We start from the raw sequence: 20,111 nt of genomic DNA, 5'->3' as shown, positions 1-20,111 counted from the left end.
AAAATTGCCTTAAACAGGCAAATCGAAACTTGTGAAATCAGCTACCAACTTATGCTACTTGCAGGAGTGGGAACCTGGGAGAAGAAAGATCTGCAGGATGCACTAAACATGAGAGGAAAGGAAGAGTGGGTGAACATAGGATGTCAAAGAAGGGCAGAAGATGGTGTGTGGGTTTGTTATGATGGCAGACCAGTTATGCCAGACAGTATGCTTGCACCAATGGCTAGAATGTACCATGGAGACACACATGTGGGCAGAGATGCAATGATTTGACTTTTCAGACAAGATTGGTTTAACGCTAAGTTCAGGAATGTAGCAGAGAGTCTTTGCCAAAGATGTTTAATATGTCAACGAATGAATCCTGGCAGGAAAACTGTGGTCTGTATGGGAAAGATTGGAAAGGCAGAGGGTCCTTTTGTAAGACTTCAATTGGATTTCATTCAACTGCCTGCTTGTCGAGGGTTGAAATATGTACTTGTCATAGTTTGTTTATTTTTAAAGTAGGTGGAAGCATACCCGACCCGAAGAAATGACAGCTTGACAGTGGCTAAACTTTTATTCAGAGAACTCATCCCTAGATTTGGTTTTCCAGTAACGATTGAATCAGATAGACGGTCTGATTTGTGAAGCATTCAAAGTCGAACAAAAATTGCACTGCGCTTACCGACCAGAGGCTTCTGGGGTAGGAGATCAATTAAATGGCACAATCAAGTCAAGACTCGGAAAGGTGTGTGCATCCACCCCACTGGAATGGCCTGATGCTTTACCTCTGGTTCTGATGGGACTCAGAAGTATTCCAGACAAGAATACTGGATTGAGTCCTCAAGAAATACTCATGGGAAGAGCCATGAGACAGGCATGTGTACCAGGACACAAGCTGTTGAATATAACTGATGACTTGGTTTTGGAGTATTGCAAAGAGTTGGCTGACAGAGTGCGTTCTATCTCTTATCAGGTTGGGGATGACGCTTTCAACAGACAGCTAAGCCAATCGCATGATCTGAATCCCGGTGACTGGGTAGTTGTGAAGAATCACACTCGAGAATCATGCCTAGGACCAATGTGGGAGAAACAGCATCAAGTTATACTGACTACTTAAACAGCTGTAAAGTGTGCAGGATTGCCTAATTGGATCCATGAAAGTAATACCAAAAGGGTACCAGCTCCTGAAGAAGAGTTTCATTTGAAATGAGAAACGGATGTTGCTGAAGGTTGTGCAGCTGAAGAACTTCCTATAGAAGATCCTGAGGTAGCTGCCCAAGAACAACCGAGCACTTATCAGGATGACTGAATCCCAGTGGTGGACATACCTGAAGCATTTAAAAGAACTAGGAGTCGGGCACAGTTAGATAGACAGGAAAAGAGTGAGGACCAGTCAGGTGTAGAAGAACTCGCTCAGGAGAATAGGGAAACAACTGTTAGGGAGCCTGAGCAGGAACAGTTAAGGAAAGAACAATATACTCAGACAGAAGAAAACCAAAGCGCCATTCCTGAGTCTGAGGAGGGACAGATAGGTTATAGAGAAAACGTACAGGCAGAAGAAGGTAAAGAGGTAAAAAGACCTGAACAGGACCAGATAGGCATAGAAATGCAAGTTCAGGATACCGAAGCAAAACCAGACATCACTAATCCTGAACAGGGTCAGATTGAGGTAGATGAACCCATAAATGGCAGAACAGGCCAGAACAATAAGCCCTGGACAAGGTCAGATAGAGAGGAAATCTGAAGACGAAGCTGATCAAGTTGTGCCAAAATTAAAGGAAAATAAAAGAAGTCTTGAAGAACCTGGCAGTGCAGTGAAATTTAAGAAAAGTCGAAAAGGTGATAATTGGCCAAGAATTATTAAGAGACTGAAATACCGACTTAAGACAATCAGTGAAGAACCTGATCAAGTAAATGAAGTAACTAGTCAATCTGGACCTTCTACAGCAACGCCAAAAAGAAGGAGTCAAAGATTAAAGACATTGAATAACAAGTTCAAGGGTCCTAAGCGGACATATGTTATTCTTGAAGACTTTGAAAATCTCGACTTAAATGAAGAAAGTGATGAAGAGCTGAATGTTGAAAGAATTGATGAAGAAGTGAGACCGACTTGAAAGAGAGAAGACGCTTAAGGTGTTATCTCATATCAGGTTCTGAATTAAAGAAGAGACAACCTTCTTGGCCAAAAATGTCTGAGGATAAAGTTACTGGAAAACCAAAACAAAGCTGTATAAAGAAGTGTTGTAGAATCTGTGTATGTAGCTTAATATTAGTCCTCATAATGTGGGTAATATTAGCAATAGCTATTCCTTATTTGATGGTTACGAACAAGCTAAATAATACTAATGCACATACAGAAGTAGCAAACATTAAAACAGATAGAGTAGACTTAGAAACACCAGATGGGTTAGATCTACACTACACGGTGAATACAAACGAAACTGACAAATGTATTTGCAAATCTTTTAGTACATTATGTAGAAACAATGGAAGTTAGTGATTGTTATTTTTGCATGAAATTGCCAAACACAGTAGCTGAAGGGGTAACTTATCATCATTTACCCTTGACGTATGGTATTTCATGTAGTGTATTAGCTAGTCTGTTTTATAAAACTGGAAAACTGCAGTATTATTATTCAAATGTAGATGTAATATTTTCAGAAGTCCCTATGCGAAAGAACATGAACCCTGTCCTTAGTACTAGAGACTCACAATTCATGGATGAATATTTCCTAACAATTAAGACAATAGATATAGCTGATGCTGATGCACATAAACGCAACTTAACATGTAAATTACATGAAGAAGAAAAGATATTTTTGAATCGAGTAGAACAGAGGAGACAGGATTTACAAAGAAGGGCCTCAGAACCGAAACCCCAGATACCTAAATGGGCTGAAAGGGAAGATCTTATGGCAACTGGCAAGACTCATGCTGCTATGTCTCTGGATTTTGAAAAGAAAGGGAAAATCTGTCTCCATAGATTAAAAACAGAATATAACAATGCATTTATTGGTTCCAGTAAATGTGAACATAACTTCCTAGTAATTAGGGGTTGGGGGACTAAAAGGAGGAACTGATCCAGTATTTCCTGGAATTTATTATATTTGAGGAAACAAAGCTTATTTTCGGTTGCTTGATCGCTGGTATGGGAGTTGCTATTTCGGAATGGTATTCCCTAAAGTCTATCATGTTAAGAGAATCACTGGAAGCAATAATGACAGCAATGAACTAACCTGATATAAAAGAGCTAGTTTTTCTGAAATAGTAGGTGATATATTTGGTGCATTAATACCTTCAGTGGGGGTTCTGCTGAATTCTCGATAAATCTGTCAACAGCAGTTGATCGGTTATCTACTGACACTTCTGGAGGATTTTTACTGATCAATACAGAACTAGTTGCTGTAAGATCTATGGTTTTTCAAAATCGACTTGCCCTTGATATCTTATTAGCAAAGAGGGTGGAGTCTGTAAAATGTTGAAAGTGCAACATTGTTGCACATATATACCTGATAAAAGTGTAGAAATTGGAAGGTATATTAAAAAAATTACAAATTTGAAAGAGGAACTGAAACCACTGGAGGTTGACAGTGTATGGAAGAAAATAACACATAGTTTTTCCACCATTAGTAGTTGGTTTTCTAACATAGGTAAGAGTATCTTAGGTCAAATACTATTGCCGATCATGGGCATAACTTTGTTAGTTCTGATGATAATGTGTTGCCACAAATGCAAGAGAAAAAGAAAAAGGTATTAAGTGAATGAGAAGTGTAGGAAAAGAAAATTGGACGAAATACGACTTGAAGAATTGAAGGGAAATATCTATAAAAGAATGAAAGGATCACAATTTAAGAAGGATACAGGAAGGAATAAAAGACTTGAAAAAATCGAAATGGTAGAATACTAAAGTTGGCATCTGATTTAATAGAATCTAGTGATGGCATAAAATGCCATCAGAGAGGGGATTGATGGAGCAAGGTTAAGCATAAAAAGAAACTTGCTCGTATGCAATCCTCTCGAATAACCTGTAACATTATAATCAACCTGTCTGTGAATACTAATTATGCACCACATTTGACATATCGTATCAAGGGGAAGCTTTTCTATGTGCTTTACTAATAAGTAACCCGAGTGTCCTTAAATGGCCGCCAAAAATGCGGGAACTCTTCTGTACATGCATCTACTACATCTACGTAGTATGACGTCTTCTGTCGCTTGGGGGAAATCTTTGCAGCTGCGCAATAGCTTTTAATAAGGCTGCTCGAAACTATCGCATTAATGCACATACTGAGCTGAAACTAACCCATGCAAGTTTTACTAAGCCATTAATGCAAAAGATTTATTAAGTAAATGGGGTTAGAGTAGGAGTAAGTGGTATACAGTGAATTCATTTAATTTTGCATTCTAACATGTTCTTCTCTGACTTTATTGATAGTTTGTATTTGGGCCTTGGAGGGGGACCGATGTCCCTACCCTTTGCGACAACTACGCATGCGTGAAACCCTTCTCGTTCCGAAACCAATGAAGGCATTGTATGACTGCCAAACCCTAAGCCCAGCAAGGACATGGAAGGAACAACTTCTGACTCTACGAGAGGAAGAAGATGAAACATTGTATTACAGATTTATCGATCTACATATGAAATATTTGTGGGAATAAAGCTTGTGGGTTGGGTATTAAAATTAAGGGGCTGGGAGCTAGACAACAGAACTAAAGAAAGTTATTGCACTTAGTATGGTGTGACGTCTTCACCCCACTGCTTGGCCCAATCAAATTGCGGGTGTACATGGAATTGAAATATTTGGGGGTGGATCATACATTTGAATTGGTATAACAGAGGTAAGTTCTAGATAGTTAGACACACTTGACCCACGAGATGCTGATGCTATGCTGAGATGCTGCCCGATTTTGCTGCAATCTGACTGAAGAATCCAACACTAGGGAAAATTCCCGGAACAACCGAGGAGGCACATCTAGGAAGGGGTCCGGACAAGCCCGAGCCGGAGAGAGTAGCACCAGAGAGGGGTGTAACGCTGGCGTTACACTAGGAGAGGTCATCTTTCCAGTCCTGAACCTGTCCTGAATCCTTGACATTCTGATGTCTGATATTCTAGGTAAATTTAACTGTGGGGTTAAATGCTCCCTATTTGCTCTCAGTTCTTTCTCTCCTCAGGTGCTGTCATTGCAAGAACTTAATTAATTGCAAATCGATTATAAGCTAACTGTACTATTTGTCCTGATGGAGAATTCTGGTATATCTATGTTTATTCTAATTTGACTCACAACATTTATTAATTCAGATAAACCTTTAAAACTCCTTCTGAGTCTGTGGTTCTTTGAATAGAGGATAAATGTATTATTGTAATTCCTCCTTATTCCAATCTACTACTAGATCTTTCGAACGTACATTTAATCAGGAGACAGGAATGGTAAGAATACTGGTTTAAAGTTTTCCTAGGGTAAAATAAAATTGATGACCAGCGGATATTTGCTAGCTCAAGGAGTGTATGAATGTATATGGGCCCAAATGAGTGTTGTGTGTATGAATGTGTAGAGCTGGTAAACTCCGCTGCATCAATAGTACATAGTGTGTGAGTTTTACATATTCAAGACGACCACCAACATGTTGGTTCTAAATGCAGGAGTCTTGCTTGAACTTTAAAACAACTATAGACTGTTTACAATGCCTCTGCAAGACGGACGCCTGATTCTGTTTGGTTTTGTTATAACAAGCATATGACTGCACTGTTGAGACAACAGCCTATTTTCTACTTGTATTCTTTAAATGTATCTTGCATATGTGGTTGTGTGGGTTTTACTGTGGTTGTGTAAGAGGGTAAATACAAGACTGAGCCAGAGGATGGATGAATGGATGCACGAGTGCAAAAATGATTGACAGGGTGCACATATGATAATTTATTGAGTGCCTAAACTCATCAATAACCCTTTCATTCATAAGCCAGACTTAATGGCAATCCTTGTTATACTTACGGTAGTATGGCTTATGCTGAAGACAATAAATAAACAAAGAAATGCAAATAAGAAAAGTACACATATTAATGAAAATCGAAAAATGCTTTTTCGACCAAACAACTCCTTCTAAGATTCCTGACACAACAGGGTATTCGAAGAGTCTTGCTCTGTTTAACGGGTTGTTGGGTATTCTGTCTACAATTTGAATTATAATTGGAACGCGGTTAGTTTCCCGGAGGCATTAATGAAGCAAAGTCCTTTCCCAACCTAAGTATTTTAAAGGAAGCGGGAGGGACGAACCTCTGTTGGCACACGATTTTGTAGAATGAGCACAAATGGCCAAACTTTTCACCCACTTCACAGCAGATAAGCCCTCCTGACACATCATAAATTAAACACGTTATTTATTTGCGCTCGGTGAAAGAAGTCAAAAGAATAATAAGTCTTTTGTTGAATGCGATGAAACCACTACATTTTGTTGTTTCAAATCTGCAATCAGCATTGCTTTATTTCAGTAACGTTTCCCTCTCCAAGTTCAGGTTATCCTGGTACCAACACGACATACTCCGTCTCCGCCAGCCAATTCTCACGTCGCTCTTTAAAACAGAGAGTAGCTCCGGGATTGGCTGACTGTTAGTGGGCGAGGTAATCCAACGATCTGACAATAAAGAGTGGTGGCCTCGGTGTCTGCCCACCAGGCTCTCTGATGCAGCGCTGATGCATCACGCACCAGAGGCTTAAAAGTGCGCATGACAGACTGTGTGACACACCTACACACGGCCTGACATGCGCATTTACAATTACAGGCTTAAAAGAAGTAGTGGGGCTGAGAGACTGTCATTCGTGTGAGTCACGCCTTCTCCGATGTGAGGTCCGTGCCTACTCCATCCCTGGTCGCAGCGGCTGGCAACATGAAATAGTAAGGGACTTGGCCGGTTATTTTGCAATTAAATAAAGTGGGACTCAAAATACACACAAACGAAAACACATTGCAGATATCAGGTAGTACGGCTCATAGGCGATGGCGCACCTCCCGAACGGCCAAGTCTAATATGGTTACACGCTCGATTTTAAAACACTGGATATTTTCAGCCGTTTTCTTAGGCTCTGGTGACCCTGGAACATGCCCGTAAACGCGGGTACCAACGCGTCTCTCCCGAGCCGAGTCTGCGCAGCTCTGGTGCCTCCAGGGGCCGGTGGGTGGCGGTGTGCGCCCGGTCCCTGATCCCGGGGAGGGGGCGGTGCCCGGCCGCCTCTCGCGAGCTCTGGCAGCAGCTGGCACTCTGCACGGTGGGGGCAGGGCAGCCTTGGCCCGGGAGCTCGTAGCGCCTCCCTCGGGCTCTTCCTTACTCGAGGCTACCCCTGGGCCAGCGCTGCGTGGTTCCCCCCTCACCAAGCTTCTTGGCTAAAATCCTGTGGAGTTGAGGGTGTATTACAGGGTCAGTGACATCGGATGTGGGAGCTTCCTGCCCTCCTGGCAGGAGAGTGCAACATGTCCCCGGGCGGGGGGCGGCCGTGATCACCGCTGCACACCCACCTGCGCCAGACCGGCGCTTTCCGTCAGCAGGTTAGTGGTTTGCGTGTCTTTGGGTTGGGAGTGTGAGACATGCTTGAAGGGGGTGGCACTGTTTACGTGCGCCGTATGGCAGACTTCCAGTGCACGGCGGCGGGTGGAACCGGCGCCCCCGGCACCGCTCACCTATGCAAAGGAGATGCGGTGCTGTGAGCAGCAGGTTGTTTACTTCTCTGAGCGCGGCTCGGCTTCGGTGCCAGCGGCCGCAGCTCCACGCCGTCAGCACTTTCAAACACACTGGTCGTGCCACGCACTCCTCCAACTCGGCGGGGCTAGCGAGGCGACCCTCTCTTTTGAGCATATCAGTCATTATTAACGAGCATATGGCGGAACCCGATTGCATGCGAACTTAACGACTTTCGTTTTGCGTTTGAAAACCGCTCCATGTGCGTCGTTTCGGTGGCAATATGATGGTTTTTCTTTTCAGTGTTATCGCGTGTGTATAGCTTTCATTCAATGCTACTGTTTCCAGGCGTGCTCGTGTTTTGGTGTCTGACATAAACTGGCGGACGCATGCGACTACTTCCTTTAGTTGTAACAGTGTCAGTTAACTCTACTCTGGGTCGTGCTGACCGACCGTGAGTTGTTTTGCAGGGAGCACATCGGCTACTTTCGCCTCCATTGACTACTTTTTCTCCTCCCTCCGCACACCCCCGAATCCTATTCCCAGGAGATTTTTCCATACCAGGAACGGGATTGGTGTAGAAAGCCCGCGCATTGCCCTTCAAGTAGGACCACATTTGTTGTTTTTACTTCTACAAATAGGACTTTGAGAAAATAAGGAGGGCACCTTTGACTCAGCCTCTCACACAGCAGTAGCGCTGTCATAAACGTTACACGGCGTAGGCATGCGTCACTTGTTAGGCTCGCTGGAGGAGGACGTACCTTTCAAAAGGGCCGGGGCGGGGCAGGGCTTCGGCCAGTGCATTATTGCCCCGGCTGCTTACTTTGCAATCTGGAAAAGTCAAAAAGAGCGCATTCCTCATTTAATGAGTTAACGATTACTACGTTGCTATTGCTCAATGTGTTGTTAAGATAAAAACGAAGACCTCAATAGCTGATGGGATGCCACGCGTGGAATCTTGAAACAGAGCACGTGAAATCTCTGGAGGACTTTATTTTATTTTTTAACAGAAACAGTTACTGTTCTCATCTGTCTAGACCGTGGGAAACAAGAACAACTCATTCAAAATTCGAGATTTGGCAGATGGCTTGTTTTCTGTGGTTTGTGTTGTCTAGTTCTAAATGTGTTTTTGGGAGGGCGGCGGGCAACCAGAATACTTTAAAATTTGGATCACTATGGGGTTTTATTTGATTTGTGTTAGCAGATGTAAATGGAATCACGTTTTTTATACTGTATTGTTTGTTTTTTTCATTTGTTTTGCTCCTCCTCACCACACTGACCACCTACATGAAATAATAATAAGCCTGTTTGTTCTTTGGTTGACAAATGCAAAGAGAACAGTTGATGGACAGAATGCTGAACTACGTCGAACTTTCATCCCAGTGCAAGGATCTGGGCCTGAACCCATAGTTTTTTTTTGCGCCCTAATGCCATTTTAGTTTAAACCCAGCCATACTCAAATCAGTCTCGACCCTGCTCCCCATTGGAACGGTCCAGCCCAGACATTCTTTGTATGACAGCACCTATCTCTGTTGTGGAGATTTGATTTACAAAATAGTTATTCGTTCACGGCTGCTCTTAAGATGCTGTATTTCTTTTTTGGATTCAATTGGAAAGTTATTTGCTTAGACTTTCCTAAGTTAGTTGACGAGCTGGGTAGATTATCTAAGGGTTTTCTTTTTTTACAACTTGTACTATTTCGCAGGAACTTCTCCGATTCTAATATACCTTGCTGTTAAATCTAAATGTACCAGAAGCATGTCAAAGAGGAATAGTGGTGCGCGTGGTATTCGTCGATATACTCGCGCACCTCATAAATTTGACCACACATAGGAAAGATGGGGGCGGGGGTGGGGGGAAAGCATTAGCAAAGCTAATAGGTCTGGCATTGGCAGATGACGTTCTGGCTTGTGTGTGCATCACCTGTGTGTGCACACTGGAGCGAGAGCCTGTATGGTTTCTGTCCTCTTCTAACCTTGCCAACAACTGACAGTGATTGAAATTCTTGGTATGCTACGGAGGTCTATATTATGATGGCGTTGTTCTCTGGCATAATGCTGGCCCTTGTTTGTGGATGGTCTTTGTATGAAGGTACACATTGCATTAAAACAAAATTGTTTGAAACTATATATATCTTAAAGCAAACATGAGACCAGTAGGTTCAGACACGGGGGGTGGGGCTATTGTGTTGATGTGCGCATTGTGCAGGTCATGTCTGAAGATGGCTGACCCTGTGCCCCATACTGAATGCTGAGGTGGGTGGAAGCAAACTGTGGATTTCACTAAAGAAAACCAATGGATGAAGAGGGCTGAGAGCCCTTGTAAGTAAGCATGTATAACGTGTAAATATATTTAGTAATACAAAAGGTCTAGGCTTGGCCAGAACTAAAAGGCATTCCTAAAGGGGCACAACAAATTGTGGTCTCACTCAATTCGAGCTCATGGGTGCGAGTCTTGATGGGTTCAAATCAGGAGTTCTCAAAAAGAATGAGGCTAGAAAATGGAATGTATGGAATCTTCACATTTAGTTCTCCCTGTATACTTCTAGTTTTTCTATATTTGTGAAAACTCAAGCAGATCAACCACATTTTGGGGGAAAGTTTAAGTATTGCAATATGCAGATGGTTTATTAGTCGTGGAACTGCTGCTGATAGACCTACACTGCAGTCCAGATAATTCCATGAACATTTATTTTATAAATGCTAAAAAAGTAAGGTGGTAAGTTTCACAATAGAAATGTGAAAAAGGCTTTTTTCATAGAATATGTGTAAAGGATCCATTGGAAAGAGTGATTCGCTATTGTTCTGTGCATGTATTGTTTAAGCAGACCATCACTTGGTAGAGTCAAATGGAGTGTTAAGGTTTGCGCTTCATCCCTTGCACTTGTACTAAATCGAGTATAGGAGGGTAAAAGACCAAGACATTGTTTGTTGTTACTAAATGCATATACGATTTATGTCTCTCCTGTCCCCCTCGTATCCAGTAGACTATGTCCAGTTCTCGCTGTTTAAAGTATTTGAGTGAGTAAATGTCAGAGAGGTAGTTTGGGGTTTATCAGTTTGTTTATTTAAGAGCTTCACATCTGGAATTGGGTGAGTAAGAGTTAGCCTCCGGGTTCCTTTTAGATTTTACTAGAATAGTATCGTGAAGAAGCTCCTTGAGGCTTAGCGTTATCTTGAAGTGCTTGATAATGGGTGTCTCAGTATGTCAGTAGGGGAGAAATAAAACCGTTCTTGCTATGCAGGTATTAGAAACCTCTCACCTGCATAATAAAAGGTAAAAATAGCCTGCTGCTAACCTTCTTAGCAAAGGGAAAACAACCTATACATTAAAAAAAATACTCCTTCATCTGAAAGGGAAGCTGGAGGTTCTTCCACAAGCAAGAATGTATTCCGTGCACACATTGCTGAATCTGCTAGTTCTCTCTCCACTGAGTGCTTGAAGCACACTTATTAGCCCACCTTTCCTCTCGTCTCCCTCGAGGCAATCTTAATTCCTCTCTTCCCCTGGCCACCATAGGCTCCCCCATTTACACACCCCAAGCCCTCAGTTGCACCTATCCGGGACCAGCAGCTCCCAGTCTGAGAGAGGGCAAAAAACCTAAAGCACTAACTGCCGTCAGCATAGCAGTAATGTATTGTTTCAAGAGTTAAAAAACAATGTTAATATTGTGTGTTTGCGTCACCTCTCCGTGTGTAGATATTGCTTGAGAGCTCTGCCTACCCTGCAAAAAACTGGCCCAATTATGGGATTTCTTGGCATATTGTGGGGTCCAGGGTATGTTTGTGTTGGCCTCTGGCATAATGCCAGTCCTACCCAATGGTGGTCATACTTGACATGTTGTGTATCGCTGGAACAGTGATGCCCATTGCACCTGCATGGTGGAGGTCACGGTAGTATGGTTCTAGTTTTTAATCTTGTGGACATCCATTGCACAACAGTGATAATTCGTGACTTGTGTGAGTCCATTAAACCTACACAGCCAATAATGATGGCAATTAGTGGCATATTTTATAACGTAACATGTGTATTTGCAAAGCGCACTTTCACCCCCTTAGAGGCATCTTGGCGCTGAATAACAGATGTTTATTGTTACCTAACTCAATGGTACTCATTTTATCGACCTCAGAAAAGATAAAGGCTGAGTGGACCTGCCGAGAATTGAACATGTGACCATGAGGTCGAACACAGGCCCCTACAGTGGATCCATTAGTCCACCAGACCCGGCTATAGCCATGCAAAGCTGGATGGTGACCTCCCTGGATTGAGGCTGGCTCTGGCTTAGTTGTGGTAACGAGCAGTAGAGATATGATGGTGCCAAAGCACAAATGCATATAATTTTAAATACATCAAAGATCTGGCAGGGTGTGAGAAGACCACATGATGATTATACACATTGTGTATTCTAGTCTACATGTCTGTCTCCAAAACATGAAGTGTTATAAGCCTTTGATAATGGGCAGGTTTAAGAGAGATGATTGGGCAAATAATGCCCAAGAGGGAAGCATATGTAATGCCGTGACGCATAATGTTTAAAACAGCCCAGGCAACGGAATTCCTGTTGTACATAAAGTTAGTCATGCAATGTTGGCGTTTGGTCTGGAACTCATTAATTCTTTGACCCCTTTGAGGAACTAGTTAATTAAATGTTGAGGTGTATAGTTATTTAGCTCACGCCTGCTTAATCACTAGATGAAAACCTGTTTGTGACGATGAGCAAAGATAGGCTGTATGCTTTGCTATTTATGGAGCGGAGTGGATGCCAAGGCCCGTGATTTTTTTTTTTTTTTTTTTTCTCTCCTGAACTTCAGCTGTGATTTCCTATTTCGAATGAATCGTTGATGTTGGGCTGACGTGTGTATTTGTGCTCTGTGTATGAGAGGAATCTTCGATATAAATCGTGTTATGTTTTTTCTCTGCCCTTCGTTATTCTGTGCCATGAAAATGCATCTGGGTGAACTTATAGTGTACATCAAATGCAAAGACTTCACTGAACAATGTATTTAAGTTCTTCTGACGAACACGTTCTCACCAAATAATAGGATGTTGTAAGTCCTTCTAGACACTTGTTTGATAAGCATTGCATACTACTAGAATTGATTTCGATTTCAAATTCGCAATGCACTTTATTTTGCGACAGTTAGCCCTTTCAAAGCTGGAAGAATTGTTTTTAACACCTAATTGCAAATATCCCCAAAATGTAAAGCCTTTATGTCCGCGTCAGTCAGGTTTATATTACTTGCCTGTACTTTTTGTTATTCCTTTATGCACAGTTCTGCAGTTTGCCTCTTGATTGCCTGGAAAAGCAGCAGAAGTCTTTTCCGAAGTAGTTTTTATGTAACTTTTAGTTCTGATTTGTTGTTGCAGAGTGGTTAGGTCTGATATTGCTGCAAAGGCGGCCTGGAGGTGCTTGTCTAGACTGGGAGGTCCCTTCACCGAATGACTCTACAGCTAGATTGTTTTTTCAATGTTTGACAAGCACCTATTAGCATCTTTCACCTTGCACCCACGCTGCAAATTGTTCTTTAATATTTTATTTTAATAAAGCACATTGTCGATTTATTTATGACATAACATTATTGAATCAGACTTTGTTTAGTATCTGGTGTGGATACTAGTTTGCTGTGCGCAATAATTCATAACCTCTGGAATAGTAGGATGGATGATAACTGCTATATATATTACAAATGTTTATGGATCCTTCATGCGCAAGTTTTCAGGAGTTCAATGCTGCCTGAAATAGGTCCATTGAAGTGCTGTGTCTTGTGAGGCTGAAGCACATAAACTGGATCCTGTTTTATAAGGCTTATCGTTGTAGGGCACCATTAGATGTGTATCCCTTTTCTGAGCTTGATCCATATCCTAAAAATATGAAAGCATTAATTTGGATTGCTTGTAGTACTGTTTTGAGTTCATATCCAACTTATTTGTCCCTAGTTGCTTTAAAATTGTCCAGTGGGACCATTTAAGGTCCTTGTGAGAGGGCAAACTTGGGTTTCAAGGATATTCGCATCTGAACAAACTGTGCTAGCTCATGGTTTTTATGATCTTTTTGCTTTTTGTACCAGCAAGTGCAAAAAGATTTAAAAAGGACAGTGCATCCAAAGGAGGTGAAAAGAAATGAGTATATTAGTCGTTTTGTTGCGCCAGTGGGTAAATCGGATGCAAAAGCACTGCAAGTGCCTGATGTATTTAAGCCCCGAATAGCTTTGCTCCTGAATTACTATTTTTGTTTGCTAACTCTGGCAGTATTGCTTAACCATGTAACAACACTTTCTGGCAAAATAAAACGAATTAATAGGTCAGATACCATGCAGGTGCCTAAAACTGATTTAACCTGGGACAGCTTGGTAAATTCGACAGCTGTGCACCAGGTTCTGTTTGACATATTTTTGCTTGCCACGGTTTACATTGGCAACCAACAGATATCCGGTTACTAAAGCGAACCACCTCTCTGTGTGCTTTACACAGTTGCGAGGCTAGTAGCTGGTCAGTCCAGACAAATGAGATCTCTGTGATTGAAAGACCTAGGAGTTACGAATAGATTCTGGCAATTGACGCTGTGCCGTGTCACATGATTGATCCAAAGAAATTCAGATTTGAAGGAATGAAACTAATTTTGAAGGCAAATGCTGAGCATTCGTAGTAATGGGCATCAAGCTACACTCCACCACAGCACATTGCAGCATTCATGTTAAAAGTATACTCTGTATGGTCAAATAAAATGATGGACCGATTTAATGGTTGATTCAGTGTTACTTGCACTTGATTAAAGTTCGATACTTATTTAAATAACTTTGCTTTCCATGCTAATGTAGCCATATTTAGCCTTCCTAAACCAGTGTATTTTCTTAGTGTTCCATGAGTTGCTTTGATATCCCAAATTTATCATGACATTGAGATTGGGTCATTAGATAGCAACAAATTCCATTGCTTTTGTATATCCTACAATTTAAAATAGGAACCATATATAATAGGATGAGGAATCGTGTGAATTTTTAAGCAGCATTTATTAAATCCAAAAGCTTTAGAATAACAAGCGTTATAAACTGGCACAGTAGCAGTGACCCATTATCATCCCTCATATACGTAAATTGGTTTTCCTTAATTTCTTTGCACACATTGGTCAGAAAGCATTGTTGCCGGAAGGCACAAGAGATTATCTCTTGGCAGACCTGAAATATTGGTAATATCCTATATTCTCCCTCTTTACAAGTTCTGAAGGAGATGGGACCATGTCCGGTGAAGCAGAGAGCCAGCCAATAAAATAAATCCAGTTTCTCATTCTAAATATTTAGTAGCATGCTCAGAATAGGGAGAATTGGTGCAAAAGTTTGTAGCAGACTCCCTGGACCTGCAGAGATGCTAGGCATCCTTCTCTATGCATGCATTTGAAGGACTGTGCATCGAGCACAGGTAAAAGTGTTTTTTTCTAAACTCTTTTTATTGGAAATAAGGCATGGCACATAGGTAATACAGTTGCTAGCGAGCAGGCACGAAATGTTACACGTTAAATGGTTCCTTAAAACATACGTATTGCAAAATGAAAATGACAGTTTCAATTGTACAGAATTAGGTCTCACTGGTAATATCCTCTCTGGATCTCGGAGGTTCACAAATCCCTCCCCTGTGGACATTCCATTGCCCCCATATTTGCGTCCATTTGTTCGGGCACCCCCTGGCTTCATAAATTGACTTCTCCGTAACCATACACCAATCCATATCTTTGCCTCAGTCTTCTGTATTTGGTGGGTTCTGAGCCCTCCACAATCTGGCAATTTTTCTTTTTGCAACCATCAGCCCCAAGGTGACCCATGTTCGTTCCCTGGAGTTCAAGTCAGTAGGGTCCCATATATTCAACAAAGCCAATTTAATATTACAGTGGATCTGTTGCCCCAACGCTTCCTCCATCTGACGCACAACCCCCTCCCAGTAACTCTGGATCACTGCGCATTCCCAGAGAGTATGAAAAAGTTCCCTCCTGTCCACATTGTTGCACACAGCCACCCTCCAGATTGTAACCCATGCTGACCATCAGGCGCCCTGACAAGTAGGATCTGTGGAGAAGCTTTAACTGCACCAGGCGGAGCCGGGAGGAGATGGCCACCTCCAGATGAGAGGCCACTGCCGCCTGCCACTCCTCATCATCTAAATCTGCCACATCGTTGTCCCATTTGTCTCTCAAGACGGCCAGGGGATCTGTCATGTTGTTGATGAGCTTTTTGTAAATGAGTGATATGGCTTTCTCCAGAACCTCGCCGTCCAAGATCCTGTCTTCGAGTGGGGAGGATTCAGGGAGCTCACTACCCTTGGGAAGCACAGTGAGAAAGGCATGCCTAATTTGGAGATATCTGAAATATTCAGAATGGGCTAGATCATATGAGGTCCCATCTATTGAAGCCCTTCGAGCGGATCAGTTTACCTAATTGATCTCTGTGCCAGAGTGGCGTGGCCTGTGTGAGCTTTCCTTCCCAGCCCAGACTCCTGGTAGCCACCCTCCACACGTGCACTGCATGTCCGGTCGGGCCAGTCAGAGCAGGCTTCAAAGATCGTACATATAAAGCACCCTCGAAGCCGCCACCTGGGAGGAGCCACCTGTCGATCTGAAAGGCCGGGTCTCCCTGCGGTCTGTATATGCATCGGTTGATTGCTGCGAGTTCGGAGGCCCATTAGTACTCCTTAATATCCGGAAATCCAATGCCCCCATCAAACCATCCTAGCATGAGTTTGTGTGTTGCAATACAAGGTGGTTTGCCCTCCCACAGCAAATCCCGAACGATAGTCGAGTTCCTTGAAATACGAGGTGGCGACAGGGAGTGGGGTGTTCTGTAACGCATATAAGAGTCTGGGAAGGGACATCATTTTGAATAGGGCCGCGCCCCCCAAAAGGGTCAAAGGAAGAGATTTCTAGTCTTGGACGTCTGATTAAAGACGCACTAGAGGAAGCAGGAGATTAGTCGTAGAATCTAGATAGATCTTTAGAGACCCAGATCCCCAAATATTTAAAGCCATCGGCTGCCTCCACCAATTGGCAACCCCGAGGGAGCGAAGGCAGTTTGCCGTAAAGGACATAGAGCACTGATTTAGACCAATTTATCGAATATCCCGCAAACCTGCCAAACACATGGAATATGTCCAGGACCACATTGAGGGATGCCGCCGGGGAGGCCAAATAAAGCAAGATACTGTCCGCATACAGCGAGATGCGGTCCTCCCACCCTGATGTCCAGTTATGGCCCCTTATGACGGGGTCCTGACTGACCCATGTCGTCAAGGGCTCCAGTGCCAAGGCGAAGAGAAGCAGTGACAGGGGGCAACCCTGTCTGGTGCCCCTGCCGAAAACGGAAGATTTCCGATTGTTGACGACTACTTGGGCAAGCGGTTGATGGTATAAAAGCCGCACCCATTTTATAAATTCGAGCCCAAAGCCCAATTTAGCGAACATATAGGGCCATTCAATGGTGTTGAATGCCGAAGCAGCATCAAGGGATACCACGACGGCATCTTCCCTGATCGTGTCAACCCGGCACAGCACTCCGTGGAGCCTGCGCAGGTATAGGGAGGTATTCCTAGCGGGTATAAATCCCGATTGGTCCGGATGGACCAGGCGGGTAAGGACCCTGAGCAGGCGAGTGGCAAGAACCTTTGCTAGGCTTTTCGCTTCACTGTTAAGCAACAAGATGGGCCTATAGGATGAATGTTTGTCGGCTGGCTTACCCACTTTATGGATGACAACAATGTTGGCGAGTTTCTGATCCTCAGGAAGGATACCCCCTTTTTTACTTTTGCGGTACATTTTGGTGAGATAGGCTGTCGTCTTGCTTGCTGTGAGCTTGAACAACTCAATGGGCAGACCGTTAGGGCCCGATGCTTTCCCCCCACACAAATCTTGAATGGCTTTTTCAACCTCCGCGACTGTGATGTCGAGATCGAGGTCGGAACACTCCTCCTCGGTAAGTAACCGCATCGAGATATCGCTCAGAAGCGACGAAGCCTCTTCCTCCGTATGCATTGTGTGGGATGTGTAAAGCGACTGGTAGTATTGGCCAAATGCGTCTGCTATATCCTGTGGTACAGTGAGGCGATAATGTGAGTCTGTTTCTATCTCAACCATGACGCGCTGAGCCCTATCTCTGCGATCTAGCCAAGCCAGTAATTTGCCAGCCTTATCAGCTACGTCATAGACTTTGCTGAGCATAGCCCTATAGTGTGTCTTGGCAGCCTCCGTAGCTAGGCCTGAGAGAACTTCTTGACTTTTATACGCAGTTTCTGACGCACCTCCGCCAAGTCTTGTATCGTGGACTGCATTCTCTAAGTCTAAAATTTCCCCCTCTAAGCGCGTCATGTCTGCTCCCTTCTCCCTGAGCTGTCCAGCAATCTGGGCCAAGACCATCCCTGTATAACGACCTTGTAGGCCTCCCAAAGCATGTACATCGAGTCAACCGATCCTTTGTTTTCCTGAAAGTAAAGATCCGACTCACTCAAGACCTTGTCCCTGATGTGGGGAGTCGTGAGGTACCAGGAGTTAATCTGGGCAACGTGGCAGACTGTGGGATCGCCCACCACTAGGCGACACTGTATGGGTGAATGATCGGAGATCCCCCTAGCCTAATGTTGTTGTATGTCCCTAACGGTGTGAAGGTGTTGCGCTAGCGTCAACACACAGTCTATACGGGATATACTGCGATGAGGCCCAGAGAGATAGGTGTATTGTAGTTCGGTCGGGTGCAGGATCCTCCAGACATCCACCAGGCCCATCGCTCCCAGAAAGCTATGGATCCGCCTGCGAGAGGGCGGCAGGGCCCTCTGGGGCCATCGATCGAGGGAGTCAGAGACAGTAGAATTGAAATCGCCCCCGATCAACAGTCTGCCATCTGGTAAGTCCAGAAGGAGATCCCCAAGATCCATGTAGGCCTGAGTGTGCAATCCCGGTGGTATGTAGACAGAGAGGAGATTGAGTGTGCGCCCCTCCCAGGACCCGGAAACAGCCACAAATCTACCCAGGACGTCAGTGCGGACTGAGTCAACAGTCATGGGGAACGATTTCCGGACCAGTATACCCACTCCCCGGGAACCATAACCGAAAGCCGAGTGTGCCACCAGCTGGAGACCCCATCGCGACAAGGTCTTCCAGGCATTCCCAAGCAGGTCGGTCTCTTGTAGGAGGACAACATCCGAGGAATGACGTTTTAAAAATTGGAGAACTACACCCCTCTTAATCTTATCTCCCAGCCCATTGACATTCCATGACAGCAACTTAAGCTCCTGTCTAATCATCGTGCCCATCCCTTTTTCTTAGGGATACGCTTAGTCGCGGAGGGAACCACCCAGAAAGGCCCCCAGGAGGAGACATTCCCGTAGATCATTTCCCCATCACAAATAGATATACCAAAAGCATGGAACCTGTATCTGTCAGTACCAGAAGCCAGTCAAATATGCCATACCTAAACAACAAAGAAACTACCATACAAATTAAAACAGTCTCCCAACCCTCGCAAGAACCTGGAAAACGCTCACCGGAACCCCCCCCCCCCCCGCCCACCCCTCAAACTTATGAGTGCGTGTAACCAACCGGGCATCCGTCCCTGAGATGTAAGCAACTGGTAAACATGCATTTTAGGCGAAGATAGTCCGCAAGCACCAATTGATACCAAAACACATTGTGTCCATCACAGTGAAATCTGGGAATCATGGAAAATCACAGTTAGTCTGCCGTGAAGAAGTCCCAAAAAATCTCTCATCAGTTGTGAGGTCAGCCACCCCGGTGTTGGGCCGAGGCCCCGATCCAGTCCCTCAGCAAGTAGACGAGTCCACCACCCATGAGAAGATAAACATACAGACCAGTTAGTTGGACCCTCCCGTCGCCGCCTCCTGGTCATCGGGCCGGGTGCCTCTGCTGGATCCCCCCGTGTCTTCATCCACCCTTGCCCTCCAGGCTTGATTGTTTTGCCGGCCTGCCGTGCGTCGTCCATCCAACCAGTCCCAAGCCTCCTCAGGGGTGGTGAAGAACCAGGCTCTTCCGTCGGACTCCACCCTCAGCTTGGCCGGGAAGAGCATATCGTATTTCAGCTCCCTTTCGTGAAGTGCCTTTTTCACGTCCAGGAAACTGCGTCGTTGTCGCTGCACCTTGAGAGTGAAGTCTGGGAAAAAGGTGATTCGGCTGTTTTGAAATTCCATTGGGGGCACCGACCGAGCTGACTACTAGATGGCGTCTCTGTCCCGGAAGTAAAAAATCCTAGCCAACAAGGGCCGCCGGGTGGGGCCTTGGCTTCTGCCAGCCGCCCAGCACTCTGCGCTCTTTCAACGGAAAAGAAGTTGGAGAGCCCTTTTGGGTTGAGATAGGTGGTGATCAAGTCCTCTATAAACTGGTCCACTGCCGGCCCTTCCACTCGTTCTGGTACCCCAGTTTGCGGACGTTGTTGCGCCTGGCGCGTCTCTCGTAGTCGTCTAGTTGCGCTT

General features: G+C 44.2%; 1 protein-coding gene across 5 annotated transcripts in view; it reads left to right on the top strand.

Annotated features, from left to right (window-relative positions):
* The first annotated feature begins 6,790 nt into the window (after positions 1-6,790).
* The window catches only part of JADE1 (jade family PHD finger 1), a 202,949-nt gene continuing 189,628 nt past the window's right edge, over positions 6,791-20,111 (top strand). Inside the window, exon 1 of one of the 5 annotated variants that reach the window (XM_085641495.1) lies at positions 6,791-6,874. The gene's annotated coding sequence lies outside the window, so the exon portion shown is untranslated. Of the gene's footprint in view, positions 6,875-7,213; positions 7,523-20,111 lie in introns of those variants that run through there. The other 4 variants (XM_085641496.1, XM_085641493.1, XM_085641498.1 and 1 more) reach the window with 4 other exon arrangements.

This window comes from Triturus cristatus, chromosome 2_2, assembly GCF_964204655.1.
Source record: "Triturus cristatus chromosome 2_2, aTriCri1.1, whole genome shotgun sequence".
NCBI classification, from domain to species: domain Eukaryota; kingdom Metazoa; phylum Chordata; class Amphibia; order Caudata; family Salamandridae; genus Triturus; species Triturus cristatus.
The sequence above is the reverse complement of the archived record's forward strand: the minus strand, read 5'-3'. Positions and strand labels throughout refer to the sequence as shown.